The sequence below is a fragment of the Aegilops tauschii genome, chromosome 6 (genome assembly GCF_002575655.3).
Source record: "Aegilops tauschii subsp. strangulata cultivar AL8/78 chromosome 6, Aet v6.0, whole genome shotgun sequence".
Taxonomy (NCBI): domain Eukaryota; kingdom Viridiplantae; phylum Streptophyta; class Magnoliopsida; order Poales; family Poaceae; genus Aegilops; species Aegilops tauschii.
In genome coordinates, this window is record NC_053040.3 from 61,142,500 (window position 1) to 61,158,760 (window position 16,261).

The window sequence follows — 16,261 nt, forward strand, 5'->3', positions numbered from 1 at the left end:
ATGAACACGACGACGACGGTGTTTCTCTGTTCCGACCCAGCCATGTACACGAGCCCTGGCCGTACGTACGAGCGAGTAGGCGTTCGAGACTCCGCCCGTATGTACGTACGTGGCCATATTTACTTTCTTGCACCCTGGCCGCTATACGTACGTGTACATGCTACGTGCGCGCCTCTACTACGACACGTGCGCGCCTCTACATCGACCAGTATGTAGTTACACGTTCGCGACCAGGATGACAACGCTAGGTACGCTTCGACCAGGTGAGTCCCGACTGTCAGGCACTTCCTTGCCTGCGAAGATGTAGCTGGTGGGTCCCAGCAGTCAGGGGGCGAATGGTTTTTTTGCCCGGACGCACTTCCTTGCGTGCGAAGATGTAGCTGGTGGGTCCGAGCAGTCAGGGGGAAACATTTTTTTCGTGAAATGCGGTGGCCCGTCCGGTGGGTCCTCGCTGTCAGGTGGAGGAATAATGATTTTGCGCGTAATAAGGAGGCACTTCCTTGCTGCGGCCGTGGACCCAGCTATCAGCCTCTCCACGTACAATCCACGTCCGATGGAAGCCGTTCCTTGACCACGTTGACCACGCCGCGCCGAGAGCACTAGGGCGGTGGATGACGGCGAGGCCTAGGAAGGGGACGACGCGGAGCCGGCGAAGACGCGGCAGTGGAAGCCCGCGCGGAGAGGAGTACGAGGGTTCACTAGTTCGGCTGCGGTGTGAGGCTACCGTCGCCGCAGGGCCTGGCCAGCGGTGGGAATAGTAGGGGGCGGTGAGGCCTCCGCGGCAGCACAGTCGTCCACGGGAGGCAGGAGCATGCGGCACGACCGGCGCTGCTTTGGGCGGCTGGAGCAAGAAGACCAGAGGTTGAAGAAGCACTACGGCCGTTGGATGGACATGTACGGTCACTGGAGCTAGAATCGTTCATATTGACTAAGTTGACAAAGCACTCCGTCCCCGTCAACTTAGTAGGCCCACAAGTCAGCCTCCCACCAAGGTGGGTCCCAACTAGCAGGGGGAGTATTCATTTTTTGTGTGTGTAATAAGGAGGCACTTCCGGTGGGTCCGAGCTGACAGCGGGGGGAACGTTTTTTCGCGAAATACGGTGGCCCGTCCGGTGGGTCCACTACAAAAAAAATACACTTCCGTTATGATACGTGTTTGTCACAGTAGGTCACGTTTTTTGTCATGCATGTACATCCATGACAAATTTATGACAGAATCAAGATAGTCATACCTGTGCTGTCGTAGAAGTGTTCCATGACATTACCAAAATTATCATCACGGAAGTGTCCACTCCCATGATGATAAATCACGCGTCACAGAAGTGCTTTCGTCAAGGGTGACCGACACCTGGCATCCACCGTAACAAAACGCCGTTAAGCTATCGGGTCGGGTTTTGGATCCGATAACCCGTTAACAGCCCCGACCAATGGGGATTTTCCACGTGTAAAATCATCATTGGCTGGAGGAGACACGTGTCAGGTGCGCGTTGGCACAGGTGTCACTCATCCAATGGGCGAGACGCGCCTATGATATGTTGACACGTGGACCGGCCCATCAAGTTTGAATGGGCCGGCCCAACTGAAGGCCCATAAGATTTTGCGGACCATAATGGGCCGGCCCAGCTAAAGGCCCATGAGATTTTGCAGACCATAATGGGCTGGCCCAGCTAAAGACCCACAAGATTTTGCGGGCCATAATGGGCCGGCCCAGGTAAAGGCCCACAAGAGTTTTGTGTGCCATAATGGGCCGGCCCAGGTAAAGGCCCACAAGATTCTTGCGGATCATAATGGGCTAGCCCAGCTAAAGGCCCATGAGATTTCGTCGACATTAATGGGCCGGCCCAGCTATAGGCCCACAAGATTTTGAGGACCCTAGTAGGCCGGCCCATTAACTGGCTGCCATGTTTTGGGCCAAATGCCGACCCATATTTGATCTGGTCCATTAATGGCCTACCACGCTCCAGGCCTAATAGTGGCCCATATGAGATCCGGCCCATTGAAAGCCTACCACGTTCTGGGCCAAATTACGGCCCAGATCAGGTCGGGCCCTTTAAGAGGCTTTGGGCTCAATTATGGCCCATATCAGATTCGGCCCGTCAACTGGACACTATGCTTTTGGGTCCACTTGCTAAAGGCCCACTTAGTAATTCCGCCTGATATTACTTTTGGCCTGTTAAGGGCCCGTTTAACATTTCGGCCCTATATTAATTTTGGCCTGTTAAAAGCCCGTCATATAGTTGGGCCTAACTACGGCCCGGTTTGCATCCGGCCTGCTCGCAGCCGATATCTGATTGGGCCAAACAAGGACCGAGACAATTTTGGCCTGTTAAAAGCCCGTGATTTGATTCCCACAATCATGGGCCATGTTCATTTCGGGCTGCTGCCGGCCCGTGAGCTGTTCGGCACGTTTCAGGCCCAACCTACATCGTGATTGCATGACGGCCCGATTATGTACCGTAATTTTACGGTTTGGCCGGTTTACTGCGAAGACAGGATATATATACAGTAAAATAACTGCAGCATCGTGAATAAGAAAAAACCTAGACTATACAATAAAGAAATTATGGCATATTACATCCACTTGGCATCAAAGTTTGCCACTATGATAATAAAGCACAAGCAGACAACAGATTACATACACTGGGCATCAAAGATCGCCACCAGTGCAAATAAACACGCCGACAAAATAATATACAAAACCGACAGCACTTCAATAGTGTTCAAGAAAGGTTAGCCCTGCTGGGGAGCTGCAGCGCAAGCAGCTGAGCAAGATGATGAGACTGCGCTTGTTCAACACTTATATCTTCCTCACTCTGAAAGATAAACAAGTAGACAGATGACAGGTTTTGCACATAAAAGTATCAGTGCTGACAATTCATCACATTTCTTACTGACGAATAAAGTGACACAGTGTAAAATTGCATTAACACAATATGGTATTGTTCAGGTCAAGACATGGCAGGAAATGACATTGTGAAGGAGTTGGCAGCTTCACGACACCACTGGATTACAGATCAAGAACTCATAAGTATCAATGGTTAGTGTGCTGTCAATTTATACCATTTCATATTGGCAAATAAAGAGACGGTTTAAATAATAGTAGAATGATATGACATTGTTCATAGTTAAGACATTGCAGAATATGACATTGTGCTGTAGTGGGTAGGTTAACCACACCACTGGATTACGGATGAAGAACAGAAGCATACATGCAGTGCAAAAGAAAATCACTTGCTCTGTATAGTTTAATTTACATGGTATGAAGAAGGAACTTGGTTGTACAACTGAAAACTTAAATTGAGAAAGGACAAACTTTTGTTTATGAACTACATAATAAACTTTAAACAAACAATTTGATGCAAACACCAAAAATAAACAGCTGTTGCAGTAATGCCTAACCAAATATATACAACAAAGTTTGAAGGCTTGAGATGGACAAACTTACATTATTGGTGAAGACAGGCTCTATAAAGGCCTTGTCCATGCTGATGGGGGGGGGGGAGCAATTCAAGAAGTTTACCACAGAATCTTCTTCAAAAGCATTGCCTTTATCCTACATTTTGTTAAGAGTAAATATAGATGTGATAATATACGAAAAAATGGAGAATATTTAAGATAAGATGAAGAGTGATGCTACATAACCAAGTAGCTCTAAATGTAAGTGTAGCAATACAGGCAAAAGGTACAGCCAAGAGCAATGCACAGCTAAACTTCTTCAGTACCAACCTTATGGTAAGAGTAAATATAGATCTGATGTGTAGAAAATGGAGGGCAAAGGAAAATAAGCTGCAGAGTGATGGTACATGAACAACTACCTGTCATTATAAGTACACTGATAAAGGACATCATGTACTTACAAGAACAATGCAGAGCTAAAAAAACATTGGCATTGGATATATTCTACACTAATGTAACCATTCATACAGATCAGATAATTTGGAGCGAACAATTGATAAGCAAGCTATCATGCATACTGCTGTCACATAATGAACCAGGTATGTATGCAAGTACAGTGATATAGGACAACAGGTACTAACAAGAGCAAAGCAGCGGGCAGCATATTTGCGATATCCTGTCGTTCTTGTCAAACCGGAATTCTTCTTCGAGCAGATTTCCTGCAAAAAAGATCCGTAAGGCACACGCGGAAAAGTAGAAGTTCAAATTGTCATGTGATTTCATAGACAGTACCTCATCCTAGGAACGAGACCAGTGCATAACAAGGTTTTTCCATTCAATGTCTTCTAAATTTAGCACAGGAGACTTCACCGGAAATTCGTTTATAGACTTGCCATCAAAGTGTGATTTCCTCAGGTAACACCGATACTGCTGCAATGCTTCCTTGAAAAGCACAAGCAAGCTTTGCTCGTCATGACTATCCAGATTGACCCTCGCCTAGTTACAACAATGTAATGTAAATCATTGATGTGTTCAATCAGCAGAAAACAGGAAAATAATAACCATGAATAATAGCACTTACATGTAAGTTGGACAGGAAGATGTGAAAATGGTGTTTGTCTTCACAATAATCTTCCCATGATGGGAATATATGCACGTAGTCCCTAACAACATTGAAAGCATTATCTTTTAAACTGGGAATAAATGGAATGGGGTTCCAATTTGCAGGAATTGGTCGTCTCTGCAGTTGGGATAGGTCTTCGGCCGGTGGACTTGCTGTACTTTTTGCTGGAGTGGGATTTTTCTGTGGTACAGCTGGTGCTATGGCAAATGAAATCGATATACCTTTTGCTGGAGTGCAGGTCCTGTGTGGTGGGGCTAGTGGTGTGGCCAGTGAAGTATGGGTACAGTCTGCTGGAGTCGGTCCTACGTTTTGTTTCACTGGTTGTACAACCAATATAAGTGGGGTGCTGTCTGATTTCTCCGGCACCACCACGTTTTTCAAGGAATTTGCTGGTGCTCCTTCAGGTTCGGCAATCACCCTCTTCCTTTTTGATGTCTGATGCACAAGAACAACATTTGAGTGAAAAATATGGTATGATGACAGATGGAATATGTATTGATAATGGATGGGCATGGCATCTCGACATATATGATGAGTAAACTAAGCAGATGGCGGTGCAACAAAGTAGAAGAAATGCAAGACAACATATGCAAGGTAGCCGCAATCAATAAAACATTGCCAAATTAGAACAGGCACCTTGATGGGTGAACAAGACAGGCCATCTGCCTTTGACTCCTCGAGGTTAGAATAGTCATTAGGATCATATTCTGAACAAGAATCAACAGGTGGGGAGCGTATGAGTTTCATTGCATCCAGAATGGCACTTAATGCCTTGGTGCCAATTTTGTAAGTCATTGCAGTGTTTAGCTTCAAGAGTGGACTGCTGCTAGTGCGACACAAAGCAGCTACACAGATCATAGTGTAGATATAACGGGGAAAACCGTAAGCATCAGAGTAAAATCAGCAAAGTGGAACTTGCTGGAATATATGTGCTAGTATTGCTGGTACAGCTAGAAAGGCTTCGGATACCAGCTCTCTTCAAGTGAAGGTGCGGTACTGTTAATATCAGTGTTACTCTCAAAGGCGACACAGCTCCCCGCATTTCCTTGCTATTCTTATAGGATTCAAGTGGGCAGGTGACTACAAATCCTATTCCTATGTTTACAAGATCCTACGAATCAAAGAGGCTCAAAGTGTCCATCACAACCGACCGTATAGACCTCTACACTGCAAAAGTCCTTGCTCATCTTCAGTACAAGGAACATACTGTACCACTATCATACTCCCTCCGTTCCAAAATATAAGTCTTGGTAGAGATTTCCACTATGGATCACATATAGATGTATCCAGATACATCTTAGAGTGTAGATTCACTCATTTTGCTCCATATGTAGTCCATGGTGGAATCTATACAAAGACTTGTATTTAGGAACGGAGAGAGTACATATTAAAGAAGAACGGAAGAGGAACATGGTAAAGAAGAGCAAGCAGATTTTGGATAATAAAATGTTGGTTGCGCAGTGCCCACACATGATGAACCAGAGTGCATTAAGAATGCAACTCCCAGCTGTCTCTCGACCATTTCAGGCGGTTGGATGAAGATCCTACGTCTCCTAACCCATCTTCTTCCTCGTCTCTGATTCTTCCCATACAGAACACCGCACGGGCTGCCGGCCGGACCACCGGCCCCCGCCTCCTGTGTTCCTCCGCCACCCCCACCCCCACCCCCGCCCCAACCCCCACCCACATCAAGTTTTGTTCGTTCGGCGAGGCCCCACAACCACCCGAGCCCCTTCGTTCGCACCGGCGAACTCCGGCGAGCTCTGAAAAATCGACTGACCCAATTTTGAAATTTAGTCTACTGTGATTTAACTAGTGTGGAATATAAAAGGGGAAAACCATAAGCATTGGGAGTATAGTGTTGAGCGTGCCATGGTGGATCTGAAGGTGCAAACCGGACAAAGGCAACTTCGCAACCAAGACAAGAAATCAGAGTAAAGCAGTGGCGATCTATTTTCTTGCTGTGATAAATAAGTTGAGCAGATACGAAAGACTACCGCCTCTGGTGCGGCGCCGTGTACACATCTGCTGAGAATTTGACGGTGCTGCGGCAGCGATGGCTGTCGGCGGCGTGGAAGCAGATCTAGGAGGGTAGACGGTGGCGGCGGGGTGCGGTGGATGAGACGGTCGTAGGAGCGGCGCCGGCAAGGTGGACGACGACGGGGATGAAGCGAGAGGACGGGATGCAAGGATCCCGGTCTGAAGCCGTGGATGAGAGAGGTCGATCTCTTGTAATGGACGGCGGCGTCGGGGTATCAGCTCCGGCATGGTGGAGGAGGACGGCGGTGGATGGGGTGGCGGACGGCGGCGGACGGAGGAGGGTGGGGTGGAGAGGGTGTTTTGGCGCCCACGGAGTACGAATGGGGAAAAGGGAGGTAGAGAGGAAGGGGAACCATGTATTCTGGGCGCGTTTGTCTCAAATGCGAGGAAATTTACAAACTTAGCCCCCGTTTAAAATTTCTACTACATCACAGCAACATTAGTCGGTTGGGGATAGGACGGTAATCTCGCATACACCGAATATTTGCCGACGAGAGTTTGTTTTTGGCGCCCACCGTGTATGAATATGAATCGGGGAGGGAGTCGATTTCGGCCGAGGACACACTATGTTTTGGCGCCCACCATGTATGAATCCGGGTGAGAGGCGGTTACGTCACGTTTGGGTGAAATTACAAACCTACCCCTATCGAAACCTATAGAAATCCAGCAGATAGGCTTTGCGTGGCAGGGATAGGCAGTAGTGATTTCCATCTCGCAGATTTTGGTTTCGGGCGGTTACTGCGACCTTCCCCGCTTCGTTCAATTTTTGCAGAGTGCACGTTTACCGTGCCAACTCAATTCGAATCCCGTTTGTATTCTATTTTTTTTCCGGGCGGGATCCATTTTCAATTGGAATTACATTCTATATACATCATTTTTGTATATATACTTTCAAAAGCACAACAAAGAATTCTGCTCCTTTATATGTATAATATGATTTACAAATACAACGATCTCGAAATCTTAAGGTTGAATTCAAAAAAATTTAAGCAAATTATGTTCTACTAAAATGTATGGATCAGTAATATCTACATATTAAATAACATAGATGTGCGTGAATTCATATGAGTATGCATGTTTGATAGATCAATTTTGGTTCGAGTATGGATTACATGTATCATCATCTCGAATTCAAATATTTGAATCCCTTTTTTGTTCACTCCTTTCACGCCCATCTCTCTCGCATGCATGCTCCTTCAGGTAGCTATCACTCTCTTTTATCCAGCTCAGTCGCACGCTCACTTCATGTTTCTCCTATCCTCGCAAACATGGTCTCTCGACGTCTCCCTTGAGAAGTGTCACACTCTCCCTATCATTATACATTACACGGTTTTCATTATCTCTCACGTCTCTACTGTTCTCTGGTATCACTCGGTACCTAAGCTTTCTTTTTCACCGCCACACACACAGTCTCCACTTGTCTTTTACTTTGTCTTTCTCTCTATGGGATTCTCTCACACACCCTATATGTCTCTACATATGACTCATACCACTAAAATTACTCTCTCTCTCTCTCTCTCTCTCCTGTAGACACAACATTTGTTGCGGTCTCCTTTTCGTCTCCATCCCAGACTGACATTATTCATTTGTTTACCGATCAGACAACCCCGACTACCGTCTCCTCTCTCTCTCACAGACACACACACACACAACTCCTTCTTCCACTCCCCTTCCCGACTACCTTCTCTCTCTCTCACACACACACAAAACTCTCGCTTTCGCACCCCGACTCGTATTTCTCTCACAAACATTTATCGACTAGCTAGCCTCTAGATAGGTTTACACACCCGCACACTCGTGCTTCCACCATCGCATACATGTCTCTCTCCCGCTCCTTGTATCTATGTAGAACTTTCTTCCCTTCTTGAGACACGCCCTCTCGATCGTGCACACACACACTATCGCCTCATTTTAAGCTAATACCTATCGCACACACACTCCTTGTGTCTTTGTCACACATGCACTCCATCCTCCTCCACTCTCCCTCTCTCTCACACACACATGGGCTTTTTGCAACAACTAGCAAGATGCCCATGCGTTGCATGGAACATCAAGATGCATTTTTATGAGTAGTTTATCTTGTGGGGGAAAAGGATGAACGAGGGAAGGCCTTATTTGCAAATGTGGAGAGGGGTGTGGGTATCTTTTTGCAAAATTGCCATAGTTTCCTTCCTATCCGTCAGATATAGATCGGACGGCCTATATTGCAGGATGGCAGGCACACGATCATCACCGACAATGCTTTTTATAAGAGTAGGGATAAAAAATAGAGTTGGTGATGATGGTGGGCCTGCCATCCTGCAATGTAGGTCGTCCGATTTATATCTGACGGATAGGAAGGAAAATATGGCAATTTACCCGCACTCTTCACCACATTTGCAGATAAGGCCTTCCCTCGTTCATCCTTTTCTCCCACAAGATCTTGATGTTCCGTGCAATGCACGGGCATCTTGCTAGTAAGAGTACAAATTAGACATATACCACTTCTCGAATCTTGAAACCAACAACATTCCTCCCTTATCTCATCAAAACCGCCAAAGGAATATATTTTGAGTGAAACATAACATATTTTGAGTGATATACGTATTTCAAAACTAGATTTTTTTTCTATCAAATCGGTGAATATGTATTAATCTACTTTGATCGTGTGGTGACGCATTGGCACATTGCTAGTAGTTATTATAATTTTTTGGACACCAGACAAACGGTGGAGTACATATACGAAGAGAAGAGGCGCACGCACGCAGTCGGCCTCTCGCTGTCTCGCACACATGAGTGTTACGTAAAGGCGACGTTAACAAATAAACCCTAAAACCCTAGGTGCACGATTGCTGCATTCGTGGGTACCGGGTACGTGGTGGAGCACCTTTGTAGGAATAGTCAGCTCGCGTGATAATTTGATCCGTAGGAGTTGATGGTCGGGACAACAGGTGAACGACTTGGAGCGCGGTGGCTCGCCAGTTGCCACAGATCGAGTAGCCACGTTTAAAATATCGTTTTTTAGCAGGGTTAAGAGTTCCGATTTCAATGGCGCGTTATAAGTAGTAAGTAGTTTTTAGAACGATTGGTATGGAGCGAAAATGGAATTCATAGTACTACGTACCTCCTTGGTGTATGGTTGTATGGTTTTTTTGCGATGGAGGTTGTATGGGTTTATGTTGCGAGATGTTGAACCTGGTAGTTCTAGGGCAAATACTATGGTTTAGATTTAGATGCTGGTTTTCAGTAATGAAAATCGGAAGGGGGAACCCTTCTTTGATTAAAAAAAACTACTACCTCCATTATGGTTTACTAGTCCCCATCGTACTTTGGGTCAAAGTTTGTCCATGAATTTTACTTGTAAAATGTGAATGGAAAACGAGATTTTGTTATACCCAAACAAAAAAGGACTGGAGGGAGTGATTGCTCTAACACGGACGCGACCTCTCATAGCGCAGGCATTGAACCGGCCGGCCAAGAGGGCCGCAATCGCTGCAGGCCCGGCTGTGCACGCCTCCTCGCCGCATGCAACCTTAAGACTGCCCCGCTTGCCTTCATTGAATCCACGCGTGTGCCGGCAACACGTCCTTCCGCGAGCCGGCAGGCATTTTAGAACACAAAAAATGACTAAAATATAATTAATTTATGCATGGTCTTGACTTGTTGTGCTCGCACTGGTAGCAAGAACTAGTAGAGGATTTTCTTTATTTATAACTCTCCTCACATTTTTTGGCTTTGAAGTGAACCATGGTTGTGGACATTATGTATGAATGTGCAGATATCTGTGAACATGAGTTTGATGTGGAAGTTGAACTTGGAATGTCGGGCTTGCGCGTGAACTATACCATGTCCAATGCTTCGTCTGTTATTGTTTGGAAAGTAATTGCTGTTATTACATGACCCGAAAAAAACATTTTGTGCCACATCAGTAGATGCACGGACATCACAACAGGCATGCTGACTGGATAAACATTTGAACCTAGCTATTATGGTGGAAATTTTGTATTGACAACAGTTTTAGATAGCAGGAGACGCCTAGCCTGGTCGGCCTCTGCTAGCTTATTTCTGGCTTCTTCCATCTCTTCTTTGGCTTGGGTGAAGAGAGCATCTGATTGCTCTTTTCGCTTCTTCAGGAACTCAGCTACATTCTCAAGGGCTGCTGCACGCTTTCTTTTAGCCTTTACTAATGCCACGAGGACACGAACAGTTGATGACTCCACCTGGCTTGTGTGTAATCCAGCATCGTCTGGGAATTTGCACCTTGTGTCTAATCCAGCATCATTAGGGAACTGGCACCTTGTGTGTAATCTAGCCTCATTTTGGAAACATGATCTCGAGGTTGACCATACTTCCCTCCTCGCAGGAACTGCATCCTGACATGAAGTTACTTCTTTTTTAGATCAATACTCAGAGCAACCTAGATCCATTTAGTAGAAGCCAGATAAACAAAATTCGGAGAAGTGAATTCAAAAGGAAAAATAAAATAAAAACAGACTACAAGGTGAGAACACCCACTTCCTACATCAAGCTAAAAATGAAAGCATTAGGACGATTAAGACTCTTCTTATTACACATCAAAGAACACCATGCTTAAGAGAAACAGAAACTACAACATATACACATCGAAGAACACGAGGCTACACGAAAGTAGTTGAAAGGGTGTTACTTACCAAAGCTCGTTTTACAGGTTCGGTGCAGCTCCTCTTTAACTTGCCACGCTCCTTGAAGATGTCCCGAATATCCCGTGTTTGGTCTTCATTGCTCCTCTGCATGTTCGCACTCGTGGTTTTAAAATCTCAACATGGCAAGAAAAATATACCACTAGTAATACTCGCGCATCTTGTGGGCAACATTAAAGCACTCGTCGGCCATGTTAGAGCATCTCCAACAGAATCGCAACGCGCAGCGCTTTAAAAAAGCATTTACAGTGCTGAGATCGAGAAGTAGATACTAGAGAGTAGAGGATAGTTCTCAGCATAGATAGACAAAAAAAGATAATTCAACTACTCCTCGTCGTCCGACTCCTCCTCGGTGATGTCCTCCTCCGACGTCTAACTGTAGGCGTGAAGATACCGATCATCATCGGATTCCCAGGGCGACGCTGCTCCTAGCCTCATGTTGAATTGAGCGTCCGCTTTTCGCCTACGCTTGTCCTCGCGATAGGCGGCTCGCTCCGCCCTCCTCTTATCCCTCTCCGCCCTCCTTTGCGCGTAGAACTCGCACTCTTTGATGATGTCCTGCGGGAAGTGTTGGCGCCACAGCACCATGGCTTCCTCGTCCATCTCAGCGATGCCGAGACGGTGCTCCCGCCTCCGGTTGTCGCGACGATCCTCGTCGGTGCTAAGCCGCGGCAGAGGCGCGAGCTCCTGCGCCCGCTCCCGCGTCGGCACGTTGGGGAAGTTCAATGTTCTATGAGGCCACCGGAGGCACCACACCGCCGCGTCGTACGCGCGGGCGGCCTCATTGGCGGTGTTGAAATTGCCGAGGCCGAGGCGCATCCCGCGGAACTGGATCTCGGCGGAGAAGCCACCGGAGGGGCGCGCGCGGACGCCGCGGTATCCCCAAGTTTCCCGGCGACGCGGCGGCATGGTGGCGCGGCGGCGGCGAGGCGAAAAAGAGCGGGGAGAGAGCGGTGGCGAGGCACAGAGCGGGGAGAGAGCGGTGGCAAGGCACAGAGCAGTGGGAGGGCATTGGATTTTATAAAGCGCGCCGGACGCCGCGCGCCAAAACTAGCGCACGCCCGGCCGCTTTTTCCCGCGCGCGCGCGATCCTTTCCCGACGTCTCTGCTATCTCTACTCTCTTCTCTACCGTTATATTTATTTAATATTTAATATTTAATATTTATCTCTACTTCCTTTACTGTCTACTTTTTTTCTCTATACTTTTTTTCTTGCAATATAGGCCGTCCGATTTATATCTGACATATAGGAAGGAAACAAATGGGAATTTTGCAAAAAGATACCCATACCCCTCTCCAGATTTGCAAATAAGGCCTTCCCTCGTTCATCCTTTTCTCCCACAAGATAAACTACTCATACAAATGCATCTTGATGCGTGCAACGCATGGGCATCTTGCTAGTTCTAAAAACATTTCCATCATTTGCCACACTACTGGTTGCAGATGAAAAACCTACCCAAGCACAGCGCGATACAGGAGCGACGCACAATTACAAGCTGATATTCTGTTGGACAATGGAGGCTATAACCAATTACTTTTACGGGAACAATAGCACCCAGGAAATTTGAAGGGTAGGTATGAACAAAATTGGAACTGCACATGTACTGCTAAGTGATTCAATACACACATTACCAATCGAGGAGGAGAACGATGGTCACGGCGGCCTCTGTGAGTCATGGTCGGCAACGGGAGTCAGTTCATTGTCCATGACGGTGGTACTTCTGCGCTTGGCGTCGGCTTCCGGGAAGCAGATCCGAGACCGTGGAAGACGATGCCGGGGAAGAGGCTCCGTGTACGACGACGACGGTGGACCGGCTCCAGTGCGGCGTACGAGGTCGTCGATGAGGCAGATGCGCTGCGGTGGACGAGTGCGCCAATGTAAAGGGGAGGAGCACGAAGGCTGCGGTGCCGTGGAGAAGTCTATTTTGCGGTGGGGATAGAAAATGGGGAGTATTCAGGTGTACTACTCTGGGTGCCGGGGTGGGGTTGGCTGGGTAGGGTGAACCTGAAGTTACGAAAACAGCCCCCTTCCAAGCGTCATCCGTAGGCCTGTTCCAAAGGCTATGATGGTAACTTCCCACTACTCGAATCAGGGTGGCGGGAGATTTTCCCGCCGACCTCAAAATTTTGTGACACTGGACTCCCCGTGTGGCGTGTTGAGTGATTCGGCTAAGCAACTAGCGAGTAGTAGTAGTAAACTCTGCATATTAGGTTTGACCGACGTCAAACTTCCTAAAGTTTGACCAAGTTTTATAAACATTTACCATAACAAATATGTATGATGTGAAAGTACATTTAATAATGAATCTAATGGTATTTATTTGTTATTGTATATGTTAATATTTTTTGTTATAAGCTTTCTGAGAGTTTACAAAACTTGACTTTGACCAATGCTAATACGCGGACTTAAATAAAAACGGAGGGAGTACACATTTTTTTCTTAGTTTGTAGTGAACTAATCATTTGTTGAAATTGTGAAATAAATATATTAGGCTATTGACTTCGAATGTAATGGTCTATAAAATTCAATAGTTACAATCATTGTCGAATCCCAAGATGTATAGAAGGTCTATAGTACTTCACAACATGCTCAAACTCACATAATCCCAGTCAAATGAGAATCTAAATGCATTTCATAGTTATTACTTTGTAGGATGCAACAAAAACAACCATAACTCTACATCAGCCATTATAGAAGCAACATTTTGACATATCCCAATGTGTGAATGAAACGTGCAGAGAGAGCTTTTGAAGATGGAGCAGATAGGGCGGGAAAGATTGTATGTATGTGGACGAGAGAGTAGGAGACAAACCTAACGAGACAGAGAAAGAGAGAGATAGAGAGAGAAAGAGAGAGGAAGAAGTTAGGTCTGTGAGAAAGATGGATACATGTAATATACTAGTAAGGTACACATGCATTAACCGCATGATATTTGGAAACCAAATTATGAATAAATAACAATATAGCATGTAAAGCTTTGAGTCATATATGCATGATGTAGATGTTCGTTTAGTTCTTATAGTTCATCTCATTCAAAATCAATTATTTTTATAAAAAGGTTAAGATTCATGGGATTGTGCATTGTAAAGCATAAAGTAAAAAATAATAATGGCAATTCATTTAGAAAAAGAGTTTGGGCAATTATGATACGGAAGATTCGAGAACAAAGGAGAAGTGCTTGTGTTTTGAGGTTTGTGCATTATGCTAAGTTCAACCATGGGGTCTTCTAGATTGTACATGTGGCAGAATCTGGTGGAATGTTGATGATATCCAACGGCCAGTAGTGCTCGGATTTGCCATCTCTGCACTGTCGGATTAGCTTCATCCAATGACCATCTTTCAAAGTTATTCGCACACTATATAGGGGTATAGACATGAGATGCGTGTGCATCTGGATTCTGTATATGTGGAAGGAGAAGAGACAACATGCTTGATGAGAGAGCTGGAAAAACATGGACGAGAGGGGAAGGATCTCGTGGGTTGAGGGATTGACAATTTTGTGCGGGGGAGAGAGGGATTGGTAATTTTGTGCAAGAGAGAGAGGGTGGGGGAGGAGTCAGTCAGCCGTCGTCACATCACCCTGCTTCCAAATGACCCCGCATTCTCTAGCGCAGTGTGGTCGCCGTCTTCGATCTGCTCGATGCCCTCTTTGAAGATTGAGGTGTTGTGCATGTTGGGGTGCAAAGAAGCACAAGCGAGAGTGGTCGCCGTATAACCTTGGATGGGGATGAATTGTGTGCTCGGGGGAGTGTGTGTGTGTGTTGTGCTGCGTGTGTCTCTGTGTGTGTGTGTGTGTCAGATATTGAGAGAAAACAAACCTAAGGAGAGAAATGGGTATTCACGAAGAGATTGTGCGGGCCTTGAGGTGGGCAGGGGCCGGGTGAGGGTGTCAAAATGTGCGCGTTGATGCATGTGTTGCATGCGACCGTGCGAGGGAGGGACGAATCGAGAGAGATGGTTGTTGTGTTACGGATGCTCCTGTCGCTGTCTCTATCTCTCTCCCTCTCTCTCTCTCTCTCTCACACACACACACACACACAAGTAAACTAGAAGACCATTCTCTCATGTATACACAACGTATCGGCATCTGTCTATGTCTCACTCATGCATGATCATTTGCACATTCACACCTCTCTATGTCTGTATCACACGCACACCGTCTCCACATTGCCCTTCCGCCACAACACACATATGGACACATACACACGTTCTCTCTCAGTCACACACACAAAATCAGTATTAAAAAAAACTAGGGCGCACCTAAAACGTCCAAATCCAAATAAACACGAACTGGAGCTAAATTCAAATATATGGAAATATTGCAGCGTCAAGAACTTTCACAGGAAAAAAAAGTTGAGTAATATTTGAGGATTGTTTTCACACACACAAAAAGGTTTGGTGGATGTCCTTCGAGCGCGACACGGTGACGCACCGTTCGATCGACCGCGGTTCACGCGCTTGCACAGGATTCCGTATCGTGGCTGTGGTACTAACTAATAAAAGCGCTGCCTAAGTCTAATGTTTACGTGTACTAGTACGGTTTTCTTTTAAGTTTGACGAACCTTATATATAAAACAAAAGTAAGCTCCCACACGCGCACTCATCAATATGCCGCCGCCGCCGTTGCGCATGCCGGCGCCCGCCTGCTCCGGCCAACAATTTCTCGCCCATCACCGCCGTGTCGCCGCCATCCCTGTGCCATGAAGCCGAAGGCTCGCCCGCTCACGTCGTCTGCGGTCCCTCCTCGCGATGCCGCCGCGCTGCCAAGCACGCGAGCAGCTGGTGGAGCCGCGTCTATGCACACATCGTACGAAGAGGAGGACGAGCACGTGCTCCAGCACGCCGGCGAGGAGGAACTAGCGTGTCATTGTCGTCTCCGCCCGCGCGGAGGAGGCGCGCATGGTGGCTGTCGCGGCGGAAGCCGGTCGCGCGCGCGTCGAGCCCGCAAACCGGGTGCAGACGCGGAATCTACCTTCGAGACCTTGAATGCCACGTGGATCCTGCAATCTGAAGGAGCAATTTGGGTCAGTCGACTCATGTGAG